This window comes from Triturus cristatus, chromosome 2_2, assembly GCF_964204655.1.
Source record: "Triturus cristatus chromosome 2_2, aTriCri1.1, whole genome shotgun sequence".
Classification (NCBI taxonomy): Eukaryota; Metazoa; Chordata; class Amphibia; order Caudata; family Salamandridae; genus Triturus; species Triturus cristatus.
Window position 1 is genome coordinate 438,773,783 of NC_140582.1, and position 21,875 is coordinate 438,795,657.

Genomic DNA, 21,875 nt, shown 5'->3' on the forward strand with positions numbered 1-21,875 from the left:
CTGAACATTCCAGAAGCGACATTCTACTCACGCTCACAAGGCCAAGTGGCCACATCAGTTGAGGCAAATGGAAACTGAACGAAGTCGATTGCTGTCTAAATCTGGCAGTAAAGAAGATAGATGTGCGCTGTTGATGTTAACTAAAGAGAAATGTGCACCTGTTGGATTGGCAGCATTCAAGGGAAAAATGTGAGTTGAAGAAAGATCGACACATGAAGTCACGAAATTCATTTAGACACTGTCCTAAAATCACACTAAAGATAAATGGTTGTTCCATACATTTTATTATAGACCTTGGTGCATCGATAAACATCATGCATGAAGAGAAGTAACAAACTGTCTTCAGTGCCCCGCCTCACACTGTTACAGAATAAAGTGCAAACATGGGCTACATTGATGCCATTAAAAAGTCAAGGTTCATTTGTAGCATTCATGAGGCACAAAAAGACGAAAGTACAAACATCAATTCACGTACTTCAACGTACTTCATCAAGTCCCTGTTTACTCAGTGGGTCTGATATCTGTAAATTACAACATAAATGCTGATCACAAAATAGTGAGTCAGTTTCCATCATTGTTTTGGGGACTAGGAAAACTTAAGACAATGAAAGTGCAACTACATTTTAATGAGGACATTTGTCCTATTGCTCAGCGACATCATACAATTGCATTTCATTTACAGGAAGCTTTTGAAAAAGAACTTAAGACATTACTAAAGCATAATATCATTGAGCGATCTACTGGCCCGAAACCATGGGTTTCACTCATAGTGGTAGTGCCTAAAAAGCACAGTGAAGGAGCAGTGCGGATCTGTGTTCATATGCATCATGCCAAAAAGGCAATTGAAAGAAAATGACATTCAGGTTCACACATTGCAGATATGATCACACAGCTGAATGGTGCCAAAGCCTTCTCTTGCCTTGATTTGAATAAAGGAAATCATGAGTGGGAACTAGAAGAAAATTCCGGGTACATTACTCCCTTTTCTACCCATATTGGTTTGTTCAGATATAAAAGGTCAAGTTTCAGCATGTTATCAGTTACAGAACTGTTTCAAGATGTCATGAGCTGCATAATACCGCCTGTCAAGCATGCTTTTCATTACAGTGATCATATATAGGTCTTTGGGGCCACACGAAAGGAACATGATAAAGCTCTTACCCAAGTGTGCTGCTTACTTGGTGATGCAGGTCTCACTTTGAATGCAGAGAAACACAACTCAAGTTCTTTAGCCATATTATCTCTGATGGGGGAATGACTCTAAATCTGGCTAAAGTGCAGGCTTTGTGAGCCACCTGTCCCCCATAAAATGTTACCATGATACACTCTTTTCTTGACATGGCCAGCAACTGCTCTAGGTAAATCTGTGATTTTGCCAGAGTAAATGCCCTATTAAGAGAAATGCTTCATTTTAATGGTCACTTGAATGTGAACAAAGCTTCAAGAAAATCAGACATGCAATGGAGAATGCCACTGAAATGGCCTACTTCGATTCAAAGCTAACTACAGAAGTGGTTGTTGACACAAGCCCAAAATATGGTTAGGTGCAATTCGTGCCCAACACAACGGACATCCAAATGCTATAAGGCATATTTTGGCTCATGTTTTTGTATATGGAAAGCATTTTACTCTTGTCATAGATCACCAAGCATAGTTTACCGTCTTTGGCAATCTCAAAACCAAGATGTCCCCTCTCATTAAAAGGTGAGGTATGTGGCTGTAGGACTATGACTATACTATTGTGCACCCGCCCAGGAAAGATCAAAACTCAGCTGACTACTTTTCATGAGTGCCAGAACAATTTCATACTACCACTTCCAAAATGTCTGAAGCTTACATTAACTCAATCATAAAGATCAGTACACTTGCTACTGTATTAGTGGAACAAACCATTGCTGCCCCAGCACAGACAGTAAAAGGCTAATACTCAAAGACATTATTACACATCAATCCCGGAAACAGCACACTTGACCTCTTTCAAATGACAGTGATTATCAGAAATTCACAAATGTGAAAGATGAAGTTTCTGTTACCCAAGAAGATATCGTCTTATGAGGTTTGAGAATTGTCATGTCAGAGAGTCTATGACAGCAAGTTATTGAAGTGGCACATGAGGGACATTGTGGAATTATCTCCACTAAGCGAGCTCTCCGAGACCGAGTTTGGTGTCCTCATCTTGATGTAAGGGTTGAAAGGGAAAAAGGCCTGTCATTTGTGCAACTGTTTTTCTCTCAAAACAACCCAGCATCCACTGAAAATGTCTGATCTTTCAAAGCATGTGTGGGAGAAAATCACTATTGTCTTCTTAGGGGCCCTTGACAACGGACATAATTTATTGGTAGTCCTTGATGAGTATTCTTGTGTTCCCATGATAGGATACCTCTCATCAATCACTCAGGAAAAAGTAATCAAGAACCTAGATGGTATTTTTGCAACATGGGTCGTTCCTTCAATTCTGAAATCTGACAATGACCCACCTTTCAATAGTTGAGAATTCAAAGACTTTCTTACTCATTTGAACGTTAAGCATCAGAAAAGCACAACTCTTTGCCACAATCAAACAGCGTTGTTGAGCATTTTATAAGCACCATAAAAAGACTATTCAGCGTGCTGTACTAGAAAAGCTGGTATCAAAGCAGCTCTTCATTTATACCAGTCAAATCCCCATTAAACTACATGTGAAAGTCCTGTAACCATGAAGTTTGTGAGAGCAATGAAGACCAAGTTGCCACAATGAATCACTACAAGATTGATTGCTGATGGTGAACGTTGACAATCAGATTCATGTCACTAACACAAAATGTAGACCTACGCAGACAAATGATGATGTGTGAGGAACAGTGTCTTTACAGAAGCAGACCACATACTTGCCAGACAGAAACGAAAATGCAGTTCTGATTCTCCTATTGATGCTAACCCACTGAGGGTTATGACTACTAAAGGACACATGGTGGCTGCTCACCGTTCTGGAAAGTCATTAGGCCAAATTCTTTGCATTTCAAAACAGAAGATGTCAGAAGTGAGACTTTCCACCTGAGAGCCCAAAGACTGCACCTGTGTTTCTGTCACCAGTGCCATTCATTGATTCTTCTACTCTATCTCTGCAGCCTTACATAACAAGCTCTGGGAGATTGATCCAAGCACCAAACAACTTATTGAAGAGTTATGATGAATATATGTATTATTTGTACTTTTTATTTAAGAAAGGAGGAGATACAGTGTCTTGTGGGTTAGACATGAGGGCATCCATTGGTTCTTGATGGACTCCGTAGAACAGTGACATTAGTGCTTGGGTCTGGTTGATAGAATTCATGATGTAGAATGTTCAGTTATTAGTTACACACTGAGGACTAAAGACATGTAATACCAAGCTCCATGTGCGGTGTGATCATTTGCATTCTCTGAGGCAGGGAAGGATGCTACACAGTATTGTTCTGGTAGGACAGTAGTTTATCATTGGTTTTGAGTCTCTCCCTGGAATGTGCAGGATTCCACTTTGGCTGCTGCTGCATTACTCTTCTACTCTTCACACACACACACACACACACACACACTAAACACCCCCTCACACACAATAGACAAGGCTGAACATATACGTGCAGAGCAGTAGTGAGGTGCAAGGAGCTTGCATGTGACTCTCCAGGCAATAGCACCTTTCATTAGAAAACAATATACAACACCCAAAACAAGACTGTAAAGAAAGCACTGAGGACACCTCCAGCAGAGCTCAAATAGTTTATATAGCTGACTATGGGCTCACAACAGTGCCAACTACAATAAATAAACAGTCACAATACCCAACAGTAAGCATTAGTCAAAGCAACTCATGCATATCCAACATAGCTCAGATTCACTATATGGTCGACAACATACTGCTTCTGACAAAACTTGACACAATGATTGAACAACAACTCAATACTGCACATGTATGCTGGTATGAAGGGATATGTGGACCCTAACAAGATACCATATGTACTATTACCTTAGACACATACTTAAAAGTGGGCAATGAACACACAAATCTTCCATGGTAGTATGTACTGAAATTTATAAAGACCTCCAGCCACAGATCCACACCCACACCACTAACCATTACAACACACATATATAGATAAACATGTACATGATAGCATTAGATTCACCACATCCATACTACTGATTATCCAATTCAAGTATTTGGAAAACACACTTGGCTCTGTGACAAAATCCTTGAGACCAGGACACAAAGGTAGCTGAACTCTGACAAGGCTGCAAGGTCATACTAATTACAGTTCTAATAAAATCTCTAAAATACATCAACATTGTGTTCTAAATATCTGTTACAAAATTGTGTACTGTTGGGTGTAGATTTTCTCTTATTAAATGATATGTAAATGATATTTAGGACATGATATTTCTATCAGACAATATATTTTTATGATGATATTCTGGTACTACATGCAACTGCTAATCCGGCTATGAAATAAAGTTTTCTGTGGTCTCACATATCATGGAGGACTACAACAGACATGTGACCTGTAATTCTGATGGCCTCTTGCTATTAGTGTGGCTCTCCAATGCAGCATCCGATGTCCTCTAGGATATGATTGGTTTCAAACATGAAAGTCTTGATTCACATTGCAGGACCTGGCCCTTTCTGCAGGGCCACCCCAGATTTTCTCTCCCTTCTAAACATGGTAAAACTGGCCTACACGTGATTGGTACATTTCATTTACTTGTAAGTCCCTAGTATATGGAACCCGGGGCCTGAAAATTAAATGCTATTAGTAGGCTGCGGCACTCAGTGTGCCACCCCTTAAGTACCTTTTTAAAACATCTCAGGCCTGCCACTGCAGCCTGTAGTGCAGTTGTAAACTGCCATTTCAACTTGGGAAAGTAAACCTTTTGCCAGGCCTAAACCTTCCTACTTAAAACTTATGTCACTCCTAAGGTAAACCCTAAAGGCTCAAAATGAAGGGTGCACAGTATTTAAACAGTATGATATGTGGGTGTAAGTTTTATATGCTATGCCAGAGAAATCTCCTGAAGTCGTTTTCACTGTTGTGAGGCTATCTCTCCCTGTGAGAAAGTCATCCTTTTTGCAATGATTACCCTCACGTTTTGACTGATACTGGTGGTTACTGACTCTGTTTGTGTCCTGGGCTCTGCTAACCAGGCCCAGGGCTACTGCTCTGTTTAAAAGGTATATGGTAATTAGGTGTGATTTCAATTGGTACTGACAACCTACCTGTAAGTCCCTAGTATATGGTAGGGCATGTTCGTTCATAGGGCCAGTGGATTTAATGCACTAAAATGTGCACTGCTGTGGTGCCTGCTGTCATTTTAAAGGCAGCCGTGCTTTGCGGGCTGCTTTTAAAGTAAATCTATGTCCAAATTTGACATTGGAATTAACAGTTCCTCCAAAGCCTTAAACTGCCTCATTTTTACATATGCCGTCACTACTAAAGTCTACCCTAGGTGCCCCAGTGGTAGGGTAAATTGTGATAATGAGCAGGGGCATCATAAAAGATATTTTTTATGCCCAATGGAAGAAATAAATTCCTGTTTCGTTTTTTCCCATTGTAGATTGCTAGCTACATAGGCTCACATAGGAAGGCTTTATTAACTTTAAAATAGCCTATCTTTTGACAGGAGTGAGCTAGAAATACAATTTAAAGTATGACAACAATGGTTACAATAAATCCAGCAACTTGCCAAGGTGGTTGGATTTAGTATAACGATTGCAGAAAAGAGGTTATAGAACTGTTTTCCAGAAATTACCTAAAATCAGCCCTGTAGCCGCCTCTTCTGGTTGGCCAGTCTTTGACAGACTGAGCCAAGCTCCTTTAATGAGGTGTGAAGTGGCCTAGGCTGAGACAAAGAGACCATCTGGTAGGAGGAGATCTACAGCTGCAGATGCCAAGACAGGAAGGGGGCTGGGTAGCCGAACTGGTTTTCAAAGGGAGAAAGTTAGGATCGGAACCAGGTCCACCCCCACTTCCTGCACCCCCAGCCAAAGGGGAGCCCCTGTAGTTAAATTAGGAGAGAGGCTGGAAAGGGAGTGTAAGGAAAAGTTAGCCACACCTGTGTGTTGGGTTAGCTAGACCAAAACCTCCAGGAGAGATTTTCTCCATTACAATTTTTTTTTAGAAGAGCTTTCTGGGACAAACGTATGCCATACTTCTAAGGCAGTTGTCATTACAGAAGGTGCCCCCCTCTTGCCAGCCCAGAAACTGTAATTAATATAGGAGAGCTGTCCAGCAACTCAGATCCCTGCCTAGAAACATCAAGAGAAGAAGGACTGCCCTGCTGAACCCCTGGGCTGCACCAAGAGAAGACTGCACTCATAAGAACTGACCTGCTGCACACTCTGGGCTTCACAAACGATGTTTTGCCTTGCTTTAAAGTTTAATAAGAGTACTCCTTGAAATCAACATGTATATAAAGAGATAAAGAGCTTCAAGTAGTCACCTGTATCAGCTCCACCAAGACAAGCCCAGCTGACCAGCTTCACCTGGACTTTTAAGGATTTGGCCAGGTGCATTGTGGGAAATGTAGTGGCAAAACATGGGTGGTGATGTGGACTCTCAAAGACCCATAAGAGACCTTCTGGAAGAAGATCCAGAAGTTTGAAAACATTTGGACAACTTTTGTCAAAAAGCTTAAAAAGTTGACCGATCCAGATGATGAGAGTCAAGTTGGCGGCGCCAAACCACGACTCAGCCTGAAATCCAGGTTTGCCACACTGAACGCTCCGGAGCTCTTCGTCACCAGCAATGAGAACCAAGACATCCAGGAATCACAGAAGCTGAAGCAAGCCACCGTCATCAAACTGCAACTCGGCTTGTGTGAGGAGACTTGCACAACGTACAACACTCCTATAGATACAGAAATGCTGTTTACACTCAAATACATTGTAATTTACACACCTCTTTAATGGTAAAGCTGAATTTTATGTTACTATTCTGATAATGCCACTTATAGAAAGTTGGCATTTTTGCTGGCTAAACAAATGTGTCAATCTGCCAGTGACTTGTCACATGAGTGTAAATAGCTTTCCTGAGGTGTTTTTTGTATTCCTTCGAAACATGGAATCAAATGGGCCTTGGTTGTGGGGCAGGTTGTTACTCTCCTGAGCAAAATGTACCTGAGGGTTGTACTCAGTCCTACTGTGCTTCAAACGGTAGCGTTAGGGCTTCTTCACCCCCCCAACCTGACGTCTAAGGACTGCTTGGCCTGACACTGACAAATACTACTCACACCTAGGCCTGACTGCTCTTTGTTACCCTAGATAGTTTGGAGCAAAACCCAGCAAAGAGGGAAAGTTAGACAAAGGGATCACCCCCCACCCTCAGGCCGATACTGGAGATAAAAGGGCTTTTGGCCGGGAACCTCTTCTCAGAAGACTCCTGGACCTATAAAAGTTGTAGAAGAAGGACTGAACTACCATCTGAAGAAGAAGGAAGATTGGACTTGCTTGCCTTATACCCAGGCTCCCCTGAAGTGACTCCAATGGTCGGTTGGCTGACCTCTTGGTTGCGCTACAGTTAAACAACAACCTTCCTGAGACCTTCCTCCAACTCCCCAGCTGACCTGCACCAACTGGACCTGTCTGGATCTGCCTGAGCCCTGCTCCTGGCTTCTGATGGAGTGAGTCCCGATCCTCAAAGTGTCCCCCAGATCCTCAACCATTGGCTGGCATCAGTGTGCACAACCTAATTTCAAGGTGAAGATACAGAACTTTTGGTCTCCTTGTGACCACAAAGCAACCTCTTGTTTTGAGAAACAACAGCTGTGATGACCATCAATGTGAAGATCCAGCACAACCTGCTTTTCACGCTGACAGAAATCATCTGCAACGCTCGACCTGCTCCTCACGCTAACAGCAACATCCAAGCCACAGTGAATGGCAGCTCCTCACACATATTTGAGAAAGAAACTCTTCAGTGGGACAAACCTTGTCCCTATATCGAATCCATGCTCCATCGCAGTCAACCTGAAATTGTGACTTTCCCCTGGTCCGGCACGAACAGATAACCACAAGTGAGGCTTTTTGGAGCTATTTTCACCTAAAACTTTCAATCTCATAACTCTGGTTCTACTAATTGGTTATTATTAATTTGGTGTTATTTTATTTATTACGTTTTACTCCATTTTTTCAAATCGGTTTGGGATTTTTCTTGTGTTGTGTTTTCACTTTATTACTTTTCAGCACTACATAAATACATTAAATATTATGTCTCTTTTCAGCCTGTCTGCTTTTGTGCCAAGTTACTAGAGGATTAGGCTAAGGTATATTTCGTGATTTTTGTGGTTCACCCTAACAAGGACTGTGAGACTTATTTATGAGAGTCCTGTGTCACTTATGCACCACATAAAGTGGTACATGTGTGACGCAGGGCTCTCATTATGATTTATGAAGCCAAGCAAAGCCACCTTTTTTTTTTTCTTTAGTCCTCATACACCATTATATGTGTCCAGAATCAGCTTTTTCTCTTTCTGCGGCCTCCCTTTCATTATATTAGCGCCAACAGTTTACAAATACTGATCTGGTCTTAATGGAAGCACTTTACATAGGGCCTCTCCTGATTAGTCATTTCAGTTTTTCTAGCTAGATGACCCTTAAAACTGATCCGAGAGGTCAATGCATCTGTGCAAAGGCATAATCATTGGAAAAATGGATCTCTATAATCACAGCTTATTAATCCAGCCCATACATGGCAACCAGAAATCTTTCCTCCTTTTCCAGATGGCTCTATCTAGTTTTATTGTATATTTGATCACGTTTACCCAGTCTAAAAAGGTCGGGGAGATATTCTTGAACCAACATTTGCAGATGTCTCTGCGAGCCAGTAGAACTAGATAAAAAGACAATTTGCTTACATCCCGAGGTAGCGACTCATAATTCGAAAAGATACCAGAAAATACCAAAGTTATGCTCACCTGGATGTCGAAACTGAACATAGCTTTCATACCTTCCATGACCGCTCCCCAAAATGTATGTAGCATTGGGCACCTCAAGAACATATGGATATCGTCTGCTTTTTCCTGCTGACACTTCGGGCAGCAAGCAGTAGGTCCCCTCGAAAATTCAGACAAACTAAGAGGGGACCAAGAAACTCTGTGAAGAGAAAAGGGATGGTTCCTCTTTAAAATGGCAGCTGACACTGTAGAGTGTAGTAAATCATAGGATACTTGCCAAATATCTTCTGAGCTGTGATCCGACAAGTAGTCTCCCCAGAGCTGGAATGGTAAGGTGAAATCTCCATCCGCCATATATATCAAAATCCAGTAAAAATGTGCTATTTGTTTCTTGTTCCAAGTTTTCATGAGTAGTGCTTTCTCCAAATCGTTTGAGATGCCTGCCATTTTGCCGATTGCCTGACTCCAACTACTTATTTATAGGTACTTAAATTTTGATACTTTGCAGTCCGAAATATTGTTCAGCTCTTCCCATGATAACAGGGAGCCCTCCGGCATTAGTTGCTCCCATCGTTCCAACCCCGCCTCTTTCAGAGGAGTTGCCAATGCATCTTTAGTCCACTCCGGTGATCCTGGAGATTCCCATATGGGACCGAGGCACTATTGTAACTAATTTTCAAAATCTTTCTGACTTTATACCAAATAGTCGCCATATCTCTTAGTGTCTTTAAGCGGACCTTCTTGAAGAAGCGTGGGTCTCCAAACTTATACAGGAAAGCTTGGTCACCTCCTTTTATCTCCCATAGCATTACTTTAAACATTTTGCCTATGTATGAGTCATCTGGCTGGCTCAAGAGCATTTTCCCTGCCCTTGTTAAGAAAACCCATGCATAAAGAATTAAGTCTGGTGCACATAGTCCCCCTTTATTTTTCTTCCTTCGTAATTTTTTCCACGAAATTCTTTTGCCCTTACAGGCCCAAATAAAATAATTCATTTTGGCTTGTGTTTTCCTTAAAGCCTCCTCCTTGTGGTATATTCTGGAATAGGAATGTGAGTTTAAGTAAAAGCATCATTTTCACTAAGTTGACTCTACCTATTAATGTCAAAGGGAGAAACGCCCAATTTTTTAGAGAATCAGCAATTTCTTTATCTACTCTGCGTAGATTTATTTCAGGGATATAGTCGATGTTTTGCGTGATTCTGATGCCCAAATACCTTATCTCATTTTTCAAAATAGGGAGATGAACATTCATGTTCCATGCCATGCACTCCGTCTTTGACTGGTTGATCTCATATCCTGAAATGTGTCCAAAATGTGAGGCTATGTTGTATATTATTGGGATGGCTGCTGCGGCATCTGACGTGTATATCATCATATCGTCAGCGTAGAGGGATACTTTCTTTTCCAAATATCTAAACTTGAAAGGAGTTATACTGGTTTGCTTTCTAATCCTCTCTGCTAATGGCTCTATGTAAAGATTGAAAAGCAGCGGTGACAAGGGACACCCCTGCCTTGTCCCTCTTTTGATAGTTACAGCCGCCGACAAATTACCATTAACCAGAATTCTGGCTATGGGCTTTTGATAAATTGACAAAATTGTTCTACAAAAAATGTCACCCAGATTGCATCTATCTAAAACCTGGGATAAGTACTGCCAATTCACACGATCAAATCCCTTAGTGGCATCTAGAGTGATAATAGCCAGAGGCAATTTATGCAATGTCGCTATATCTATGGCCCCAACCAGATTGTAAATCAAGTCCTGAATGCTCCTGCCTTTGACAAAATCTTTTTGGTCTCTATGTAGTACGTCTCCTATGACCCCATTTAATCTATCTGCTAAAATCTTGGCAAAAATCTTATAGTCAAGATTAAGCAGAGAGATAGGCCTATATGAGTCGCACTGATTTGGTGGCTTTAAAATCAGGGCCACCGTTGCTTCATTCCATGAAGGGGGCACCTTTCCTCCGTTCTCAAAAATGTGGAAAAATAATTTATACATCACAGGGACAAGGGCTCCCGCTAGAGCTCTATACAACTCGGCTGGCAGCCCGTCCGGTCCGGGTGCCTTGCCCTTTTTTCCTGACGCAATTGCTTTGATTATCTCGTTGGAGCTGATCGTTTTATTGAGATTGGTAGACTTGCCCGTTTCAATTGTATTTAAAGGCCATTGGTCAAGCCAAGAGTAAATCAAGTTCTCTTGTGGAATTAGATCTTCCCTGTAGAGTGCTTAAAAAAGGCTGCTTCAATGTCATTGGGATTATCCAGTAACTTGCCGGAAGACTCGCATAATACTTCCTTTATACTGTTTTTACTCAGGTCCTGTTTAGTTTTCCAGGCCAGGAGCTTACTGCTGGATTCCCCGTATTCAAAGTGGGCCATTTTACTGGCCTCTCACCTTTTCCTCAACCTGGAGTCTAACACCCCTGTCAACTCTAGTTTACATGCTGCTAGAGTCCCAGCAATATCCCCTTGAACTGTATCCCTCAGGCAAGTGAGAACCTGCACTATATTACAAATGTTTGCCTCTATTTCTTCTATCTCAGCCTTGTATTTCCTTTGCCTGGCTATTTGTATAGATGTAATCTGACCTCTCAAGAAGGCTTTATACGCATCCCACACCATTTCTATTGAAGTGGTCCCTAGATTGATAAAGAAGAAGTTCTCTGTTTCAGCTACCAATTTTTGCACCACTTCTTCCTCTAATAAAATAGTTCTGTCCAGGATCCATCTTTTAGTGGCCTGCTTTATAGAGAGTTTCAAAGCTAGCGATACGGCCGAATGGTCGGATAGATGGCTTCCTATGTGTCTTGAATCTATCACCCGTCTTTGAAACTCCACACTTATCAAGAAGAAGTCTAATCTGGACTTATTACCATATTTTTTATTATGGAAGGTGTATCCCCTTTTGCTCCCCATTCTACTCCTCCCTATATCTATCCATCCCATTTGCTTCATTGCACTTATTAAAGAAGATCTCATTTTACAGTTTTGTGCCGATCTACTCTTATAAGTTCTATCCATCAAGGGGTCTAACACCAAGTTAAAATCCCCGGCCAGAATTAATGGATCTTGAAAAATTTGTAGCTCAGCCAACAACTCCCTCAGCGGAGCTGGGTCATCCAGATTGGGTCCATAGTAGCCCGCCACTGTAAATTTGTACATATGAAACCGTACCTTGGCTATGACCCATCTGCCCATCTTATCAACTTTAGACCCTTCCACCGCTAAGGCTGAATTATTTTTAATGAGAATGGCCACTCCCTTCATAGTCAACTGTTGTGTAGTACAAATTACTTCCTGGATCCATTTTTTGGTCTTACATAAACCCCTCATCTCCTTTTCTGTAAGATGTGTCTCCTGTAGGATGAGAATTTGCTCAGGTGTATCTTTTAAATATTGTAAAATTCTCTCCATTCTATATTTTACCCTTAATCCGTTAAGGTTCCAAGACAGCACCTTTAGATGTAATGCCTGATCAGTCATGTCTTGTGCCATTTCTCAAGATATGGGTAGAGTGTTGTTTGAGTAACATATATTGGCGCTTTGGACTTTTTTTTTTTTTCCCCTATGCTCCCCACCCTGTGACCGCCCCCTCCCCTCCACTTTCCCACCCTAGTGCTCCCCTGTAGAACCCCCAATCTTCCTCTTGAGGCCCTACTCTGGCCTTGAGGCATCCCTCCCAGGTACAAGGGACGGTAGTTAGATTTGTATCTGTTGTTTTAGCTAAGAAAAATAAAAAGAAAAAGGTGTAAGACTCATAACGTGAGAAGAAAGAAGAAAAGAGAAATGAAGAAGAGATTCAGAGAGACCTGCAATGCTACCGGGCAGCTGGCTCGCCATCCGCCTCTGATATTGATTGTAAAAAGGATTCTGCTTCTTCCACCCTTTTGAAAATCTGCATTTTATTATTGAACATTACTTTCAGGGTTGCGGGAAATTTTAGCTGGGCTGTTGATCCTTACTGTCTAAAGGGGTCTAATAGCTGGCCTAGCTCCCATTGTCTAGAGGCTGTTAATGATGAAACGTCCGATCTTATCTGGAACGTTATCCCTTCTGCATTTAGTGAACTCTTCTTTAGGGCTCTGTTTAGTATTTCATCCTTGAGGCTATAGGTTAAGAAGTGTACCAACATTTTCCTAGGTCTAGTTTTGTTTGGGTTTAGTCTGAATGGATCTCTATGGACTCTCTGAATATCACTCATGAGTTCTTGCTCTGAAGAGTCAATTAGAGTCGATTGTTTGATCAGCTTAGCCACAAACTCTTTGATATTATTCCCCTCTGCTCCTTCCGGAACTTTAAGCAAGCGTAAATTATTCCTTCTCTGGGAATTTTCAATAGATTCAATCTTTTCCTGGAGCCCCAGTTCATGTTCTTTTAATTTAGCGAGTTCTTTTGAATTTTCCGAGGTTTGAACTGTCAGTTCTGCCACTGTGGACTCAAGAGCAGAGGCCCTAGCTGTCAGGGAATCAAGCTTATCTTCCAGTTTTTCACAAATAGTCATAATTTCACCTTGATTTTTTCCGAAACCTGGAATCTGATCTTCATTTCCTCTCTTAAGGAATTTAAAAGTTGCAAGACAGGTTGATGCATGGATGGATCTCCTAAATTCCTTTTAGGTGAAGAGGTGTTCCCTGCTTCCTTCGCCATAATTTGTTTCGCCCTTAACACGTTCTCGCCTGTAGAGTCAGAGCCTGCATTGAGTGCCTTATCCCCTACTTTATCGCCTTTCAAAGACATCATGAAACCTTCTACTTCGGATCCTTCCAGCTGCCCCTCCAATAATTGGAATTTATTCGGACTTAAAACTCCTTCTGGGTAGCTGTGAGGCTGTTCTAGGTAGATACCTGATTTATCTGGAGAGCTGACTATTGGCTTCATTATGAGGGTACTAGGCACTACTTTGAAATAATCTTTTAACGAAGGTATAGGTTTTACCTTGGGTTGAATTGGTAGAAATGATTGGGTTGGCAGATTTGGTAGAGTCGCCTTCAGATTTTTTCTTTTTTTCTTTAACTTTGTTGATTTTGCAAACTTGGGGTGCTTTACAGAAACTGCAAGTTTTAGGTCTTTAGATGTCCTGTCAGACCCACTGAGTATATTATCAACCTTAATGTCAGATGTTTTATTTGTGCTTCTTAAAGCATATCTTGATAAAGAAGACTCTTCTATAGAATCCACTATGCTGTTTTGTCTGCCCTTCACTAAGGGATTTCTCTCTATAGCCACTCTCTGTTCCCGAAGTTTGACAACAAAATCTGCCCCCTGCAACAACCTCACTTGGCTTTGTTTGTCTGGAAGATCACTAACTACTCCCTCTAAGTCTTGGCTATTTCTGGCGGTTTCAGGGACATTGAGTCCTACAAAGCCCCTGCCTCTCCCACTGTGGGAGAGTCTGGCCACCACTCTGCGACCACGCCGGATCTCAAGGGATGCCCTCGACCACTGTGCAACCCCCTCCTGTTGTATTACACGAGCCTCCTCTCCGGCTCCTCCACCCGACTCGTTTGTGGCTGTTGCCGCACCAGGGGAGACCAACCCCACCACCGCTGGCGCCTCTCCCGAGGGGTAATCCGCGACAAACAAACTCGGTATGAAGCCAGTAGAACGGACACACAGACTCACAGTTGGAATGTCGCTGTTTACGTGCCGCTGCGAGCTTCTGTAGCGCACACAAGCGACTTCAGCAGCCCTGCTGCTCCAGCGTGCTGCGGCGCCCTCCCGGCTGACAGCCCGCCAAGCAGACGGCACCCTCTACTCTGGCAAGACCAACACAATCACAACTCACCAGACCGCCGAACACAAACTGCCTACACCAGTGCTGGCGCTGGTGCAGACGCCTCCTCAGCTGGAAAATGGCAAGCCCCCCCGGAGAAAACACAAAGCGCCGAAACCCAAGCGTCTTCATTAACTCTGATCCTCCGGCGTGCTGCGGCGGTTCCCCGGTTGATAGCCTGTTAAGCAGACGGCACTTGCAGCGCTCTCATCACGCCCTCTTGCAGCCTCACTCCTTCTCCTCCGGTAAGGTTAATACATTTACAAGTCGAATTAGCCGTTCGTCATTACACAATCCGTCCCATTCCTCTGGAGCCTCCGCGACCTGCTAGCCACTGGCTGCCATGTTCTCCAATCTTTCAGCAAGCAAAGCCACCTTGTTTGGCTTTGAGTGGCCTCATAAATCGTGATTAAGCCGACACAGTACAAATCACAGCATCACCTTACTTGGCAACCAGGGGGCATTGCATGGGCATTGCAGGAGTTTTTCCCACGCAACACCCATGGAATGTGACGCTGCCCCAGATTTACAAATCGATGTGAACCAGGGGAAGCATAAAATCCATACGCCTCCCGAGGTGAGATGTATCGAAGAGAAATATGTTCATTTCTCCTCGTGTTTTCCATTTTCATGTGTACCGCATTCTGCATCAGATATTGAAAGAATAAAATGCCTACTAGGATTGTTTTTTGCAGGAAGTTGCCTGTTCCTGCATTAAGACAATCCTGCCTGCAACAGAGGCACCTTTGCACCATGGTGCAAGGGTGCCTACGTTGGCGCTAGGCGGCCAAAACAGTGGCAGCACAGGCAGAAAGAACAGGAATCCACTGTATTGCTTAATTACGGTGCATTTCTGCCCTTTCACTTTAGTGTAGGGCAGTGCAGCAAGGTGCATCATAATCGGCTAGGCGGTACAACTGATGCATTTGTGGATTCAGAATCCCCATAGAACAGCCTTTCCGACCGACGTGGTTGTGACGGACTCATTTCCAACCTACACAGTCCTGTCTAACTTGTATCCGACTGATGCGGTCAGAAAGTTGCCTGGTATACATCATAATGCGGTGTTTGGAGAGCTCGCAGTTTAGTCAGAATCTCACCATAGCCATGTTGGCTGGATAGTCATTCCGACCGACATTGTAATGAGGCCCTATGTGGTTATCTTAAGTAAGGGTAGACATCTGTACATGCACACCTGCATTTGTATCAAGAAAAATCCCATTCAAACTCGAGAGTTTCCTGGAAACAAATCTCAGTTTTACACAGACCTTTCTCGCTTTTGACAGACCTTCTACTTTTATTTGTGGAGCTCAAAATTTACAATTATACATGCAATTGTATTACAGGTCAAAGATTTAATTTATGTTTCGATCCATTTACGTATCTCACCACTGACATTTTATAAAGATGCTCTTACACAGTCCAGGTTCGGAACTGATTTTCAATTATGTATATTTGACTATACCTCCCTCTAGTAAGCAGCGAAATTTTTAAAAAAACAGAGTTAAAGTTATGTTAATGTTTTTAGGCGCTAAGTAAAATTATAACTTACCGGTTATCTACCAAACTTTGTATCATATCCAACTATTACCAAGGAAGAGATAGCAAAGTTAATCAAACGTTATTATCCTTCTAAAGCTGTGGGCCCAAATAGCATTTCTATAGGCTTGGTTAAACCAGCTCAAATCAACTATGATCAATAAATGTATGACAAGATGTTCCAAATTGTTTGGAGATAGAGCAATTAAATCATCATGTGTTAAATATGAAACATATCCCTTTTTCTCTTTACGCATCGCCTGCATTACATAGCCGAGTCATATCCAGGGCCACTGGAATTATGTAGCTGGGAAGGATCAAGTTATGCAGCAGGGTTATGTAAATTATGTGGCAGGAAAAGACAGATTTTTCTTAATACAAATGCAGGTGTGCATGTACAGATGTCTACCCTTACTTGAGATAACCACATAGGGCCTGATTACAATGTCGGTCGGAATGACTATCCAGCCAACATGGCTATAGTGAGATTCTGACAGACTAAACTGCGAGCTGTCCAAACACCGCATTAGGATGTATACCAGGCAATTTTTGCAGCATTATGCATCACATTTTGGGATAGTGTTAGTTCATTCTTTTGTGATTTTGAAGCTTGTTAACACTGTTGGACCTGATTAGTACTAGTTTAACACTCAAATATGTAGGCCTGGGCGAAGCACTACGCTACGCTCGCGTAGTTTGCGAAGTTCGCGCTACTTCGCGCTACGCGAACTGCACGTAGCACAGTGCGAACACACGTAGCGTAGTGTTGCGTAGTGCTGCGGTCATTTTTTGCTTGCTCGCGGTCCTCAACGTCAAGTTGGCGACCGCGAGCAAGCAAAATGACATCCTGGCGAGACTTTTTCCTTGTTCGCGATCGCGAGCATGGAAAATAAACCTCCCGGCGAGATTCCCAACGCGAGAAGGTCAGGTTTCTCATTGCGAGGGGTCGCGTATGCTCGCGACCGCTCGCGATGAGAAACTACCAGTTCGCGTTGAGAAAGCTGCAGCTCGAGTAAAAATCTACTCGAGCAGCAGAAAACTACAGCTCGCACTGTGCAAGATGCCATTTTCAATGATTGCACAGTGCCGGTTGCTTGTCCGCACTGTGCAATCATTGAAAACAACATCTTGCACAGTGCGAACATGTTACTTCGCAGTTCGCGAAGTGCTACGCGTAGCTCGCGTAGTGCGAACTTCACTTTGCGTAGCTTCGCGAAGTGCTACTTCGCGAACTACGCCCACCCTTACAAATATGGCAATAAGCTCGGAAAGGAGACCATTGGACCTTTGCAAAGGGTCTTCCATTCCGAAATATAATGTGTTGCTGCGTTTTTACTAACTTTTGAACTGTTTGAGCTAGAAACAATTTTTTGTTGTTAAAATCTGCAGATTATGCAGTGGGTTATTTATTATGTAGCACATGCATCAAATCTACAATTATGCTAATATCGCCGCTGCTGCACAATGGCATAATTCCAGTGGCTCTGGTCATATGCAACCTTGATAAAAGTTATATACAGAGCGTACGAAGGGGCATATTATCAAGCACGGCGTTAAAATTATCGCAAATATCCCGCGAAAGTGGCAATAATGGGCTTGATAAAATGCCGCAGAGAATTCCAATAGAAGCCCATGTTCTGGTGTCAACATGGGCTTCTATTGGAATTCTCTGCGGCATATTATCAAGCCCATTATCGCCGCTTTAGCGGGTAACACTGTTTCTTGATAATATGCCCCAAATCTTCTGCATCTTCACACTGCCGCTCCTCATTGCGTCATCAAGCTAGAGCTGAATCTAAAAACTTTAACGTCTCTCTAATACAGGGCTACCTTGAATCGTTCATGTGATTGTGCAGGTGCCGATCCTACAACCTTAAAATCCCTAATCTACCTGGAATTTAAGAAAACATCATTCAAGGATAGGGATTTGAACGTAGCATCATCAAAAAAAGGCTCCAAAAACGTACAGTCTACCTAACTTGGAGAAGCTGGCTAAACTAAATCGAGTGACTCAAAAATGTATATTACGAAGAGCCCTACTCAGCGGAAAGAGGGAGAATGACCTGGCCTTGTTACAGCAACATAAACACATGGATCTAATTTCAGAACCGGAGTTCGGCGTTCACTTGATCACCGGATCGAAGGAGGAACAAAAGAACAGTGAGTAGCATCCCGTTCGAAGTGAGCAACATTGCGGGGACCGTCTACAGTACGGTGAGGCATTTGTTCATACACGGAGGGGACAGACAGCACAGTAATAACGTGATCCAGTGGAATTTGGACGATATAAGGGGCATATTATCAAGAAACGGCGTTAAAATTATCGCCGCTTTAGCGTCAGAAAACTGCCGCTAAAGCGGCGATAATGGCCATGATAATATGCCCTCGAGAATTCCCATAGAAGTCCATGTTCTGGATTCAACATGGGCTTCTATTGGAATTCTCTGCGGCATATTATCAAGCCCATTATCGCCGCTTTAACTACAGTTTTTGCCGCTAAAGCAGCGATAATTTTAACGCCGTGCATGATAATATGCCCCCACAATTTTATTCATTTTAGAAGTGCAAACATCTCTGTGGGGAGATTACATCATGGCGATATACAATGAAGTACTTGAGGACTTCCCTAACAGATGTGTTTTACCATTGTTATCCCTTTAACAATATGAAATACATTTCTTTACTGCATGTTGCTATGCAGCCGTGAAGACCTTGCCACGTGTGTTCCTTGTTACAGAACCTCAGAATGCCAGCTAGCAGTCCTCAGCGGAATAATAAGACCACAAAGGCTTCACTCTTTTCAAGCCTCTCCCCCTCGGTGACCTGGGTTCACTGCTGCTGTTAGCTAGAAATAGGATGCAAGCTGTAATGTGGTGTAGTGTCTTAATTCTGAATTCAGAACAGTGTCAGATTTCTAATTCTTGACCCCTTCTTCACTAAAACTGGGCAATTCTGGGCGAAGCACCTCATCACGCTTGCTTCTAGCTCCATTGCCTCAAAACTTGAAAAGGCTACTTAAAAGCAGCATAATTCTGTTTGACATGAGCGATCCATGATACGCTTCCATTTTCATTCATTCATAAAAAAGCAGCGAGGAAAACTAGGCTTCCCACCATCTACAGATCCCCGAGAATGAAGAGTATCCGATGGTAACAATGCACTCAGCACACATTCGAGGTTAGCAGAATCCATAGTAGTAGTATCCTTTCATTTTCAGTTTGTACATATTTTCTCCTATATACTGTAATTTTAAAGGCATCCATCTTTTCCTTGTTCTTATTTTCTTGCCCAGTAGATTTCATATTTCTTCTCCTCTGAAGTGGCTGAGCCTGCTCTTTCGGCCACCTACATGAGCTTTTGTTATAAATTACTTGTTGCCATTCCTCTTCCCTAGCTGTGACTTCCCTGCTTCTCAGCCAGGATGAGTGCTGAAATGTGTGATGATGTCACGTAATGCTTGGTTGCCTGGTTACGTGTGGAGTGTCAGTGGGTGGATGCAGGCTGAGCAGCAGGGAGGCTGCTCCTGGTGGGGCCATACTTCCATCTACCTATCCTCTTCTACTAAACTTACCCTGGAACTAAGCCTGAATGAACCTATCCTGTTTTATACACCTGGCTAATGGACTTTCTATTTACCAAATTTTTGGTGACGATTTAAAGAGAACCTACGCGTTGAGGAAGAAAGACTGTGTATACCCTGCTACTGGAACCAAGGACCATACTAAAGAGATTGGAAACGCCCTTGTCAGCCCCACCAGTGTCCCTTATCAACAGGACAGTCTGCAGCCTAGGGCGTTTGACCTTCTACTACTGTGGCGCCTACTGTCATCCTACTGCCCAGGAAGACTTGTCCCTGTCCTGCTGCCGTGAGACAGTCTCTTCAGTAACAAGAGTTTCCCTGAGATACAACAGCTTTGGCACTTCCTGTTTTCTGTTTGATGTGGGCCCACCACTTGTGCTGGGAGTGTTAATGTGTGACACCTTTTGAATTCTGACTGTGGTATCGCTGGAGCTATTGCCACGAGGAGGTCAGCCCATGTACCAGCGTTGGGCCAGTGTGGTGAGGCGCTGTGTGTTACGTTTTGTTGAATTTACTGTTACTTTTTGATCGTTTTCCCTGCCCTGCTGTGGACAGTTCAACTGTCGCATTGTCTTTGAAAACTGTGTGCAAGCCGGGCAATGCGCATAAAGCATAACTGCTTCGATTGACGTGAGGAGGAGCGCCGTGCTTTTCTGACGTCCATGGAAGCTTAGCTGCTTCAATGCCGATCACAAACGTTTGTCCAGCACAAACGTGCTGAGAGCCACCCGGTGCAGCGTACGCTGCGTCTAGCCATTTTAAGATTGGAGTGTAGTGAGGGTAGTGGATTCATGGCCTACATTGCTAAAAGTTAGCACAAGCTTGGCTGCCATGTTGCTGCCTTTGCACACGTTCCTACATGACTTTGTTTTCACTAAACCCTGCTTGTGCCTGTTCGCGAGAACCGTCTGCTTTTCGCGTTCCTTACAGTTCTCTGTGGTTTTCGTCTGCACATGATGTACAAGGTTGAAAAACAATGTCCCTTGTTAGTCTGCTCTGGTCAGTCCCCCGCACCTAGACATAACATGAAACACAGCTGCACTGCTGAAAATCAAGCGCTTTTAATATTGCATGCATGCATGTGAGAGACACTTGGAGAAAAACCTTTCCAGAGAGTAGAGCTGTGCTTGTCTGGAGATGTAAACCTTTGAATATAGACTTGGAGGTATGGGGTCCCCCTGACAAAGCCCAGAGGTCTTCTTTTTTTATATTAAACTAGTTCCTAGCACCGGGAGGGTGGCAAGGCACAGTAGGCCGTTTTCCACCAGCTTTATAAAATGATATCCCCGATCATATTCCATGCAATTGTAACAATTATTAATTATGCTGATCGTACTGGCACGTGCGCTACATTTTAAACTATGCCGTGTCTCTGATTACTCATGTTGGGCATTATGTAGGTGGGCTGGCATTTACCACTTCATAAATACCGAATCATACCGATTCGGTATTTATGAAGTGGTAAATGCTATGTAGGTAATTGGTCGGTAAATATTACCGATTCGGAATAATTCGGTAATTACCGAATCGGTATTTACCGAATCGGTAATGAGGCATACCTTCCCATTGATGGGAAGGTATGCCTCATTACCGAATCGGTAAATACTGATTCGGTAATGGGGGAGCACATGCAAGGGTGGCAGGGTGTCACATTGACACCCTGTTGCACCCCTGATTCGGCCATGTGTGCACATGTGGCACACATACATGCCCTGAGGGCATGTGTGTCTGCCACATTGCACACATCTACGGGCAAAATAATGCATTTACACACATATTCGTAATTTACCACCAACTATTAGTTGGTGGTAAATAACGAATCCCCACACACACCACACAGTCCCCCTACATCTGATTTCTGTATTCGGAATTTACCGAATCGGTAAAATTACCGGATCGGTAATTTTACCGATTCGGTAATTTTACCGATTCGGTAAATTCCGAACACAGAAATTCTCCCCCTACATCTCAAAAGCCAAAATACCGGTCGGTAACGGTATAATTACCGAAAATCGGCCGTTACCGACCGGTATTTGGCTACCTACATGAGGCCCCCTGTGAACAAGTATGAGTGAGT